Source organism: Amblyomma maculatum, chromosome 4 (genome assembly GCF_055883805.1).
Source record: "Amblyomma maculatum isolate TAMU_Amacu chromosome 4, ASM5588380v1, whole genome shotgun sequence".
Taxonomy (NCBI): Eukaryota; Metazoa; Arthropoda; class Arachnida; order Ixodida; family Ixodidae; genus Amblyomma; species Amblyomma maculatum.
This window is the reverse complement of record NC_139347.1, coordinates 63934151-63947340: the sequence shown is the minus strand read 5'-3', so window position 1 is coordinate 63947340 and position 13190 is coordinate 63934151.

Here is a 13190-nt window from a genome sequence, read left to right as displayed (position 1 = left end):
TAATCACAATTTGTAAAAACAGTAAAAGTTGCGCAGTGCAAAGCAAAATGGAATCTCGCAAGAAACCAAAAGTATAAGAAAAAAAAATATTAGCGCTATACCTTCCGCCTTCTTTGAAACAACTATTCCAGTAAAGAGAGGAAAATTTCTTTTATTTAGAAAGAAGAGAGATAACAGAGATTACATCTTCTGCAAAATAAGAATGCTTTTCCTGTTTTCTGTTCGCCGATTGCTATCTTAAGGCCGAAAATGATGTGCGTATGAAGAAAATATTCGGTTTGGTGTGTTTTGCTGTCAACGAAAAAAAAAACATGTAATTCCAGCGGCTTCACTGCGCAAGAAACTATGCATGCGAGCGCATTCGGTCGGCCAGAAGAAATGCATATGGTGAAGAATCAAAAAAGAAAAAGAAATAGCTGCAGATATTTGCCAGACATACCATACTGCCAGACTGACATTACCACTGCCGTTTTGAAGCTTAAGCGTGTCGAACATTTATCGATACCTTGTGTACGGCAGTACTCTTCGGAGAGGGAGCAAACAGATTTAGGTAATGGTGTTACTCATTCTTTGTGCCCATAAGATTGAGGCAACATCGTGAATTTAGTCAAAGTTACCTAGCTCGCAAAAACAGAAAAAGGTTTAGAAAACTTTTAACATCTACAGGTAAGCTAAGAAAACTTGGCATTCTGTTCTGTTGCCGCCAGTAGAGCAGCACACCTTACACATTTATTCCGAGCTAACACGCTATTTGCAGGCTGCGAGACAAAAAAATGGTAAACCGCTCTGCTGTTCACTTATTTACGATTACTAGTGTAGACTGCCTCTGTAGATATATTTGATCTGTGCATTTCCAGCGGTGTACGTTGACATTTAGTATACTCTGTTTTTACACAGTAAAGACACAATAAGCTGAAATAGAGACATTCTGACAAAAACAAATATTCCGTAATGCCCATTTGCACAGGAGGATCTTGATAATCACCTACGTTAAGTGGTTTGTCGAGATGGCGGCAAAATAGCAATGCGCTGCCCGTGAAACTGCTCTAGAGCCGTAAGGTTAGCCTCGACACACAACATACACTGCAGTGCGATCGAAGTAGAGTAGCTAGCAGGCCTGCAAGTGGGCACAATTCGGTCAAACTCTACACTTATATGGCATATGGTTCAAGACCCGCGCGCTCGTTCTCCGGCGAAAGAAGGAGGCGACACAGTGGAAATAACATTGCTTTGCCTTCCCCAAAACTTTCTTAATTCACCGCATAGCCTGAAGGAGTTGTAGGGGCACAGTATCACATAAAAATGGCATATTGACGAGAACGGTCCTACAGCACTTTTTTCTTTTTTATAACGCAAGCTTGCCATACGGCATATTATAAAACCCGTGTTAATTATTTTCCGTTGAGAACCGGGGAAGGCTCCTGCTCTTATTGTTGTCGGTAAGCCATTTGGAAAAGTCCAGTTCCCTTGTTGCGGTTAGTCTCACTTCCTGCAGAACCTTTATCCTTGATGCCCTCGTCCCTGCCCAAGTCCACAGCAGGTGGCGAATATCCACTTCTGCAGCTGGTGTGGAACACTTCGGGCGTGTCGTTTGTCCGATGTCTTCTTCAGATTCCCACCGGCATGTTACCGATAGGGTAAGGGCCACCCCAGCTCTTATTCTTCTAAGGGAAACCTCCCCCAGTCTCGTTAAGCTATGAGGGAGGGGGAAAGTGCATAGGGGAATGAGAGCACGTGTACTTTTCCTTAAAGAGGTTGCTAAGATGGGAATATAGCGGAGCGGACATCAAAAGGGAGCCTGGGGGGGGGGGGGGGTGCATTAGTGATTGGAACTTCGTGTGTGAGGTGGTCAACGTTTTTCTGCTCAGCGTTCTGAGCATCGTGTTGTGTCCAGTGTATCTGAATGCCTACCTTTGTTTTTTTATTGAGTGCGTGGATTTCCTAGGGGTCACATAGTGTCTTTGCCACTTTCTTCAGTTGTTTTATGGCGGTTTCCTTTTGTACGTGACTGTCTTACTTGACTAATCTATCGCCTGCTAAATGTGAAAATGCTCAAGAGCGTCATGTAGCATGGAAGACGGTTTTAGAGAATCACTCTTGACGATGGTACAGGTTGAAAGTTTTTAAAGTATATTTCGCGGCGGTACAAGTGTAGATACATTTCTTTACTTGCACGCTCCGCAATATACTTCCCCCAGAACTGGTCAAGCAAGAAAAAAAAAAATCTTCAAAAGTTCACGTGGCACGCGAGTCATGCCTAATTTTTCTTTCTTCAACAAGCCAATTGAATTGTTTGTACGAAAAAATAATCAGCGGTCCGCCCATCATGTTTTTTATATTTTCTTATTACTGCTTCTGGTCTGTTGTCTGTCACTGTTGTTTTAGATCGTTTACACTGTTTGGAATTTTCTTATTCTTTTCACAGATGATACGCAGTCTTCGTACTACACCTGCAACGATGCCCATGGCTGACGTGGGTATTTGCATAAAGCTATAAAAAAATCAAATAATCGAAACGTGAACCTCTTGACTCAACTCCTCCACAAATTTTTATTTGGAAAGGCTGAAAACTGCGTGCAAAAGGATACTATTTATTTCCACAATAAACGAGAAAATATATGCGGAAGCTTTGGTCAATTTAAAAGTGGAACGTGCTATCATTACAAGGAATATTGCTGTTTAATGCTGCTATGATTGCAATCAGATGTGCTCGCAATCTCTGTTCTGCAGCAGAGATTCCTTCGATGGCGAAAAATATCCTTGGTCTTCCTAGTCGCTTGGATAAAGCCACCGCTGCTGTAGGAGCCCCTGTTAGCGAATGTTTACTTCATTCCCCTATAGAGGCGCTTATAGTAACTTATACCTAGTCGGCCACCACGATCGATCATGTGACGTGACCAGCGCACTTCTGACTTGCTAGCTGTATGATAACTGAGCCACGCCACGTGCTTTCATGATGTCAAACACTCCAGGGACCAGTCAAACCTCAGCTATGTCACTTCTAAGCGCAACCATTGCGCGTGGCCTCACGGTGTCGCACACCCCGCCGTTCTCGCTCCGTGCCTGCGCGCGCCTCTCGTTGCCCAAGGTGGTCGAAAGATATCTCCAGTTCTGCTTTCATAGAGTGCAGACATCACATACGTAAGTGGTTTATTTGCAGCAGACAATTTAGAATCAAAAACTCTCGCCTCTACCCTTCCTGCTTGGATCGACAGTTTAGATGCATACATTGGTCAGATGTATACATATACTTAAGTTTCGTGCTCTGTTTCCACGTTGGCACGGTAGACTTGTGATACTGCGGCTATCAAGTAGCGGTCCTCACCACAGAAATAACCAAAACATGTCGCTCTTCTTCACTAAAAGTGTTCTTGAAATTTGAAATTTATCTATTACTTAGATTCATCCGCATAGAGATCAAAGAAGCTTCTCGGCGTCATGAAGAATGCAAACGAACTCTTTTCTCTCATATGCGACCAGCACGTACACATTCTATGGACACTAAAGAAAGATTTCAGATTTCCAGTCTCACCACTTCGCTGGTTCTTTCAAGGTGCTGTATTATTCATACAACTGGCTAAGACAAGAATCGAGAGGAGACGTCGCATGGGCTACCACTTCGCCCTCAAATCTGGCACCGCTGAGAACAGAGCGCCGCGCACGACGTGACATCCGCTCTTCTGGAATAGGACTTTTCTTTATTGAACGCGGTCGGCGATACCACCCTTCTGTGCTTTTCTTTTCGTGGGCAATGCGCAGTTTCTTAGGGGGCTTTCTCAAAGATAGGTGCCTCATTTCCGTTATATATTAGCGTGGCACTGTTTGTTTTTACGTCATGAAAGAAGAGCCATATCTGTAGCTACAAACAAAAGATAATATCTTAAACATGTTTAGAAAAAAAAATGTAAATCTGCACAGTTTCAACCTTGGCATTCCATTCAACAAGTTTTTTGCTCAGTGCGGGATCTGGAAGTGTTTCATTATTCCATCCATGAGGAGGCCAATAGTAAAAGTTAGATTGTAAACAATCCGCTTTTTGTTCTGCTCTCTCTCTCTTTTTGCAACCCTTTCTCGCTTTTCACTTCCTTCGGCTAATAACCGCGGGCTCTGCCTCATCAATTCGAGGAGAACTTTGCATCTGCGTCCACTAAACACTAAGCACATGCTGAGACTGGTGTGCTGAAAAGCGACCGCGTAGGCCTTTGGGGCTGCGCATCATTGAAACGCCCAATATATTGGCACGTGGCCGAAGAAATATTTCCTATTGGCATTTTGATGACAGATATTTCTCTCCCATTGTGTTCTTCGTTTTCGGACTTGTGGTTTCATGGAAACTCGAGAGGGTTTGTTAGCAAGAGATATCTACAAAGTGACGTCGTAGCATGAATCACATATCGGGTCATCAACTCCCAAGTAACATGACAAGTGAAAATATGCACAAAGAATTTACAACAGCATGGAGCGGACAAATTATCTGATCTCTCCGTGGTCCCCCCTTGCGATTACTCGAACATGGAGTCTGCCCACCTATTGGGGACTCGCGAAGGCGATCGAAATCTCGGAGTCGCCTTCAGTTAACTGACCCAGGCAAGCACCAGCAGCGACTGAAGATGCATCAGTACAGATATTGTTCGGTCTCTCCTGCAGAAGTGCAGCCAATCAGATAGCCGTACATAAAACTCGCTTTAGATATGAGTTACAGGTGAGCAGCGTCAGTGGTTGGACTACTTCGTCGAAATTATAGGGACACGGGTGCGGTGTTTAGTGCACAGGTCTAGAACACTCATTCGGTCCTTCTTCGTTTCTGAAACCCGGGCTCAATCAATTAGACATAATTTTGCTGTGTCGGGTCCATAGTATTTCATGCCAATCCGAATTTTGCCCCCCCCCCCCCCCCCCCATACGGGTCTGTGTTGCCCGACATCTCTCCGAAGCCTTAAGTTTATTGTGGTGAGCATTGCGATTTCCGCACGTACGGGGCAAACATACTTTTCTGTGGATTGGGTAATCAATGCAGGGTCCTCCAAATACGCGCGAGTATCCATTGTTTTGAGCGAGGAAATTATTCATGTCGCTCCAGAATCCAACCGCAGCATTTGTGAGTGCAACGGGCATAATCCGCCATTTCAATTTTCCGCACGTGTGACACGAAGGCCGGTAACATCCGCGAGGGCTCCACCAAGGGAGCTGCCAGCATTTGCGACGGAGATCAATGAGCGTCAGAAATATGACGGCTACTGCGCGCACGATAAGAAAAGCACCTTTTTCCGACTTTATTTCACATGCACGGTATAGTCAGAGCACAGTCGCACAAGCCCGTCTTTCTTTGGCAGACTAAGGATCGCATGCGTTGCATCTGTGTATAAGCCGTAGCAATACCTCATCAATTTGTTTGCTCTTTCAATTTGTTTCGATCATTCTAAGGTTTCAACCGTAACTTGTAGTAAGTGTGCGGGATTCTCTATATCTTAAGCCCAGCTTTTTCTCCGTGCTCCGAGAGGAACGACTTTGTCGTTTCCGCATTCGATTCGAAAGGGAGACGCAGTAGCGATATCTCGTGGAATCTCTCGCTAGGCCAGAAGAAGAAAAAAGGACGAATTTGTCCTCACATCTTCAAAGCAGCAAATTATCTTCGAAAAATTGGTGTTGCCGCTCGAGCACCTATTACTTTCGGCGTTGTTAGAGGTAGAGAAACGCGGCTCACATCACAGTCTTGTCAGAAACTCCCCTGTCAGATGTGTTAATTGGTGAGCGTGAAAAACTGGCCGCAGTGTTCATGTATGTCTGTCTCCATTCCATACCAATAGAAGCTACATTTCAGGAGCCCATGACTTTGGGGAAGATCTATACGAGCCCAATAGAGTATTATACGGCCGAAGGAGGCCGCTGCGACGCGTCTGCAATAGCCCTAACTATCGTGTTTTCTGTCCAAGTACTCGATATGTGTAGTGGAGGAAGCCATCCGTTGCGGTCGCGAGTGCTTAGTCCTATTTGGCCCACTAGCATGCGTGTCGGTGTGATTCAGGGGTGACTCAGAGAGCATTTTTTACGCGCCCGTCCAGGAGTGAGTGGCGTCGTCTTCGCTGTCTCTGTGACCGCTCCGAATGCATACAAGTTCACTGGCCAAAGTAACAGTGAGACCTGTTCACCAGGGAAATGCAAGCGCTTAAAATTGCATACGACAAACTTCACAAGTGCTACAAGTACGACGGTGCACAGGGAAAAGCAATTGCGGTGCGTGTAAAGAACCGCACGTGTAAGGAAGAAGATGATACAGCGCCCAAACAAACGACAATGAAGACGGCTGGGTTCCTGGCCGGGCAGCTGGTGCGCGCACTGGAAGCTCGGACTGTCTTGTTCGGACGATATTCTGATTCACTCTACGATCGTCGTGTGTCACCGGTCTCCATCTCCATTCCTCCGAATAACCCCCAATAAACCCCTCTTCGCACGTAACAACAACACACTCAACAGATGTGTACCGAAAATTTAAAGCTGTTGTTAGCGCTAAGAGCATTCCCATTGTAAAGGTTTTTGCGATAGAGCGCAAATAAAGCAGCGGCCGTATAAACATGCAGCAGTTTCCTGGAATACATGTGTAGTCTCGATGTCAAGAAAGGACTTTTTTTTTTTTTCAACACAGCAGGCTATTCTCAACGCCTCCATTAGGGTGTCGACGAGAGCGCTTCGCTCAATAATCACCTCTCGTTCACTCTCCTGTATCGCGTGCATCTTCCTAGCTTTTATTGTGGCCGTTTATCTTTGACGCAGCCTTCCAAAGTCTCATGTAAGCTCTGACTAGAAATGACCCGAAGGGTACTATTTACTAGCCAAGTCTGGACTGCTTGCTTTGCATTGTAGCTTGAACACGCCTGCCCGACTCTAACTCCGAGGTACTCCCCACCTGTCTCCTACCCTTGCTTCCTAAGCGTCCTCCTATACTTCACATCACCCTCTTCATGCTTCACTCTCTGCCTGGTTTAAATCAGGCGAACCCGAAAGGACTTCCCTCCGAACAAAAGCGGCGAACCTCATTTAAATAGGGCCGCCTGCCCAGCGCCCCTTGCACCTCGCAACTTCGCGCTCGAGCTGTCCCCTTTTGTTGGCGAACTGCCGTGACCGCTTGCTGCTGAAGCGGCGGCGAAGAACGAGCAAGGGGGGGCGGCAAGCGTGGTGCCCTGAATCGCGTCGCCGGCTGATTTTCGCCCCGGTGCTGCCATCGGATTGCGCGCCACGTCTGTTTGGAAAAGGGGTCCGCTGCCGTGGCAGCGCTGCACTCGCCCCCCTACTGTACCGCGCGACCTGCTGCTCTCTGCGCCGCTGCTGTGTGAGAGCGCGCTCTCCTCTTTGGCTTTGCTCTTTCTCTCTCTATGCCAGCCCTTTCTACCTTGGATTACATGAAGCGGACGCACCTCACGGTAGTGTTGGCGGCGACAACACGAGCTCGCATACATGTGCCTACAGCCTCACTCATTCAATCTTCCTCTCGCGACCTGATTTTTAGCGTTGCCTGTTTTCAGCTAGATCCGTCATTGGGACGACACGATCTTGGCAATTTAGAGGACAAGGCGGATACTGGAAAAGAATCTGGAAAAAAGAATTGTGGAGAAAGGAGGCGAGGAGAAACTCTCTGTCCCCGAGGCTTGTACAAGTTTGTACACAATGGAAGCATCTATGCTCGCGTCGGAAGCGTGTGGCGTGTTTGTCTATCCACTCGAGACCGTGCCGCGGCCTTTTACACGATGCGTGAGCTCTTGTAATGTGTAAAAGCTGGTCAGGAAAGTATAGAGGGGGGAACGGCGTTTCCATTCAATTTTCTTTTCCACCACGACGTTATAACTCGTGATAAACATCCTAGATTTAATACAACCTGTGACGCTGTAAACAACGAACTGCTTGTTTTTAAAATTTGTTTTGAATACTCAAAACAATCCCAAGTGCTTCAAAGCTAATGCAGCAACTTCCAAAATTTGCGCTTGACAACATAATGTTTTTTTCTCTTGATATACATTACATTTTGGACACTCCCTGCTAAATTGAGGTACTGTACATACACATGAATAGCAAAATCGAAATCTTAAAAACTAAGTTTTCTTATATTTCTCATGTACTCTGCGTGCTCACCCAGCTCACAAAAGCGTTCATAAGCACATGAGGCGGCCAAAGCGTGCGTCGATGTCGATAGGTTGCTGGCATATAACTGGTCATGTACACAAGAGACGCAGCTTCTGAGAACGCAGAGTTTGAAGCTTGAGAAGCAGCAGCAACATGGTCGTATTATTGTGTTGCCCTAGCCTAAAACGCCAGCAACATAAGCTGAGGCCTCTTAGTGTCCCAAGGGCTTTCGGAAACTAGATTATACGAGTCTCTTGGCGCTGCTTTTGTGACGTTTATTCCCAGACTCAACGGTGAGCTCCGGAACTCCGAGAAGCCCACTAATAGAATCCACGACACACTGCCTTGAAAGTGGCCACTGAAGGCTACTACCGATGAGAGCAAATTCTATTCGAAACCAATACACCGCTTTAGAAGCAAACCTAAGCTGGATCTGAGCAAATGTTGCACCAGAGAAATTTGAAGCCTTACGTAACGTCCGCAGTTTTTCGCCATTTTTCGGAAAACAATATCGCCAATAAAGAAGCAGCGTCACGTCAACAGAAATTACAACAAGACATTTCAGAACAGGGCTAGACAGACACCGAATAACTAAAGAAAACATCCTGTAAAAGACAACTGTGGAAACTTTACTCATTGGGCGTATCGCAATAACCTCTGTTTTAATGCATGTGCTTGTACTAATTCATGTCTGTGTGCACCAGCTTGAACCGCATGTTTCAAGCTCGGTAATGTAAGCAGCCAACGGATTTCAAACGATCTACCACGGCACTTCCCGCCCGGACAGGCTGTAGTAATGGATGGCTGTGCAATTTGGAACGACCTGACAGTGTTATCCTAGTCGTAGGCTTCCGTGTCTCTGCTCGACGCTCTCCTACTAATACCATATGAAGGATTTACGCAAAGTCCTTTTGGGTGACTTCCAAATGGGAGCGTCACATTATGCTTGACAGACTTAATTTTCTCAACCCTTGTTCCATTGCCCACGCCTCCTCTAAACTTCCTAAAGAGAACTGAAGAAAAGCTATTTAACACGTTGGCTACCGCGGTTGGCTTCTTCCATGCACTTTACAATCACTTGTCCCGTACACGAGCCAGGCAGCTCGCGCATGCTCGGAATTCGTAACGCAGACGATTGGTTCTTCTAGTTCGAGAGCATATGATGCCATGAACACATATCGCTAGACAAAAAAAATATAAATGTATTGCTGGGGTGTAACGTGGCTAAACATAGTACAATGCGCAAAAGCACTAGTTAGGCTAAGTTTATATTTCTAGGTGGTAGATGTAGATGGCGCTATCACTGCTTTATCTCCCGCTGTTGTTCATTCCACTTGGTGTGGCTAGCTATGCATTTCAATGAAAGCTGGACTGACCTGGCTCAGGATAAGAGCTTAACGGTGAAACTACGTGTACATGCGTCACTTCTAACGTCACTTGTGCGTTTAGTGTAAGCAAACACAAATGAAAGGAACTTGAAACAGGTAATGTCAAAGAAACCACCGACCATTGGTGATTGCCCAAGTCACCTCCCAACTGCTACACATAAAAGGCACGTTGATGAGGGTGACCGTGATGTACGCTGTCGAGGTTTCTAGGGGCGACGTGTATATAAAGGCCCACGTAAACTGTGTCGTACTAACGCAGATGCGTGGCTTCGGGGTAACGTGTCTAAATCGGAGTCCAAAGGGCCTGGAATCCTGGACTGTCGTCTTGAACGGCCATCAACGCCACCATGTTTAACAAGCATCCTGTCTTTCCGTTTGCTGTAAAAAGCAAGTAACACAATAACGTCAAAAGGTGCGCTATCATCAGTGTATGCAAGGGAAGAACCTGACACCGTATGGATACAGGCGAAATTTTTTTCAGCGTCCGTTGACGGACGTCCCAAAGAAAAATAGCGTCCTCCAGACAAACGTGCCCGATTGTTTCATTTTTTCGACATATAATGCAGTGCACTACCAAAAGAACGAAGAGTCCCTTTTGGTCCACCAATGTCTTAACCGACAGTGTGCTAGTGCGGAGCTTGAAATAGCTCGTCTTAGCCCCAGCTGGTACCGGCCTCATATTTACCCTTTCAAGCCAACGTTTCCTTGTTTGGCAGAAAACACGGATCTATACATTCATTCGGAAAGCACAACATCACACACATAATTACAAAGCTTTTTCTCTGACTTGCACCACTCAGATAGTCTAAAGGAAAATGGACTATCAAAAATCTTCAAGCTAGCACAACTTTTAAAAAATCATAAATGCATACTGGTACAAACTCAGCTTATTCAACAAAACTCGAAAGGGCTAGTTTCAAACGCACCTGACATACGCTGCGACGAAAAGGATCCTTCGTGTCTCCGAGAAATATTACACGATAGACAATTTGACACAAGAAAAGATGAGCAGGCCTAGGCTATGATCCCTAGTCCTAATTCTAAAACAAAAAGGTTTGTCCTGCCTATCCTCTTCCAAGAGGACCCCCGAACAAAAACAGCAAAAATTCTCAGCAGCTTTTGGACATTCACTCTGTAGAAGGTGACCTGAAATACGTACCAATTTGGTTGATTAACAATAAGTTACACACACTCGCTCTAGAAAATATCGACTAGTTCCACTTCTTCTATTTTTCAACTCTCTGTCGAAGTTCTGTCATCTGATTTTTCCAATGCGGTTCACTGTTTCGATAGAGCTCAACCGGTGTTTAAAGGTAACGGACGGATGCTGTGAGGAGTCTAATATTGGCGAAAGTGCGAGGTGCCCGGCCCGTGAGAAACATTTCTTAGTTCTTGTCTAGCGGTCCTGTCGTCTTTCTGGCAAAGCAGGAGCGTGATGACGACGCCTTCACCCTGGTCTACAGGAGGGACCATGGCGCACGCCATCTGCCGCCAGATATAAAGACCAAGCACCGCAACGAACGCGCACCAACGCCGCCGACTGGAGCTGCTCACCTCGTATCCGTAACAGAAGAAGCCGCTGGCCTGCACTGTGTGACAGGCGGGGTTCCGTCAAATAAACACTACAGCAAAACTAATCCCAAAGTGGTTCGCCTTATCGCTCTTAAGAGGTCTTACAGTTCATCAAGAAATTTTCAGAAGGACATCCATCAATTCAATGGAGACACCTAACGCAGCTTTCATACACCTTAAAGAAAACAAGGCTGCATAAGAAAATGGCATTGGTGCAGCTGTACATATTGCGTCTGTAACTGCCAGTCCTTCGCGCTGAGCTTTGGATGTCGTCGTCTGCATCGACTTCTGTCCACGCGCTTATCTTTGAAAATCAAGCCTTGAACCGAAACCTAAGGGGCAGACGAAGTGCTGGCAGGCTTAATTTCCATCTGGCCTAAGTACGCTGAATTCATATATTTAATGCGTTATTTTTCTCAATGGTACTACGTTATTTTACTCTGGGTCACTGCATGACATATAATCCACGTCAAATTTTAATTCGTACACCGGTTCTGCATTACCGAGACGGCTTTCAGCAATCCAGCTTCAGCTTGTTTTGGCAAGATGTTAAATTGATAAATATGGGAAAGAATTAAGCTGAAGGTCATATCGATAGCCTGTACTTCTGTCCGCCCATTGGAGTTTCTTTTAACATATCTGTGTGGTTTACCATTATCCCCCAAAGAAAAGTATAATTTCTTTACAGTAATATAAAAGCCATCAAGGGCACGGGTCACATTCTGCTACTAAATACGGATGCCCTCAAGTCATCTAACTCACGTTGAAGTTGACCCCTGAAATATAATTTCATCACTAGAGTTACGAACTATAATCTTCTCATCCCTCGTATTTTGTGAACATTTGTAAATACAGAAACTGCCCGCAGATGCATAAGCAATATGAGCCCGCTTAATAATGAGAACTGAAGTTAGTTGTGATTAAACGTAATTGTTGTTTTATAATCTACTTTGAAATCAATTCATTCTTTGAACATAGTCTGGACGGTCGCATCAAGGTATCTATCTGTGACACAATTTGGTACTTACCAGAATGACAGCAGATAATAAGAATATGGTTGCAAAAAGGTTTAAAGAAGAAGTACCAGCTGAAGTGATTGTGACAAAAATGTAGCCATAAATAAACCACGCATAATAATATTACAACTATTTAATTACTCTAATTATTTGGTGAAACGGGCTATTCATTTTCTATTGCAGAACCACTAAGTTAGCTCTTAAGCTCGAAATGCAATTCTATAAATCCGGAAACAAAGTGCTTGAGTGAAATTCCTACTATTTTACTTATATCAAGCAGGGTATATAATAGCCAGTTACTATTACTCTCGAAGTAGAAATTATGCAGCATCTTTAACTGCATCCGACACACGCATGGGACTAGAGAAATTTTGGTTTCTTGTGAAGGGAAAAGGAAGGCTAAAGTTTGATAAAGACGAAGAATCCCATTCATGTCATTTCCTAATCTGTGCTGGTAATATTGGTAATAGCTAGAGGCATTGATGGCAACGTTCGCGTCTAGTAGCATCTTTGATGGGTTATATGTAGTGAAGGGGCAGACGCTAAACCTATAGCGCATGATAGCAAGGATGCATAGGCAGTTAGTTGTATTGCCAAATGGAAAAAAAAACGGTGTACCTCAACAAACGTGTCTCAAGTAATAAATGATGAGCACGGGTTCTTTCACATCAAACAGTGCCGTTTGTGTTCCGGACAGAGCCGATTTTCTCGAAACAAAGTATCGGGAGAAAAATTGCCAATTAGGTCCGCACAACAATATTTTATTGTTCCAAGTGTGCGTAAACGTCTGCTGGGGAGCGCCTATAATACTGAACAGTATTCAACACGCTCTATATATTTGAATGATTCAGAAGGTTATTATCCTGACGAAGGTAGTCATTCAGTAATATTATGCAAATAGGGTACTGTTGTTAGAAACAAACACAAAGACGGCCAATAGGTGGAGCTGAAGTTAGCGTGGGCAATTTAGAAAGGAAACAAATATAACGTTGCCCAGCCCGCGTCGCCAACATGTAGAGATGAGATACTGTTGTTAGAAAGAATGGGCTAGCTACCAACATGGCGGTTGGTCATTAATCTCTACGGAATGCCACAGTGC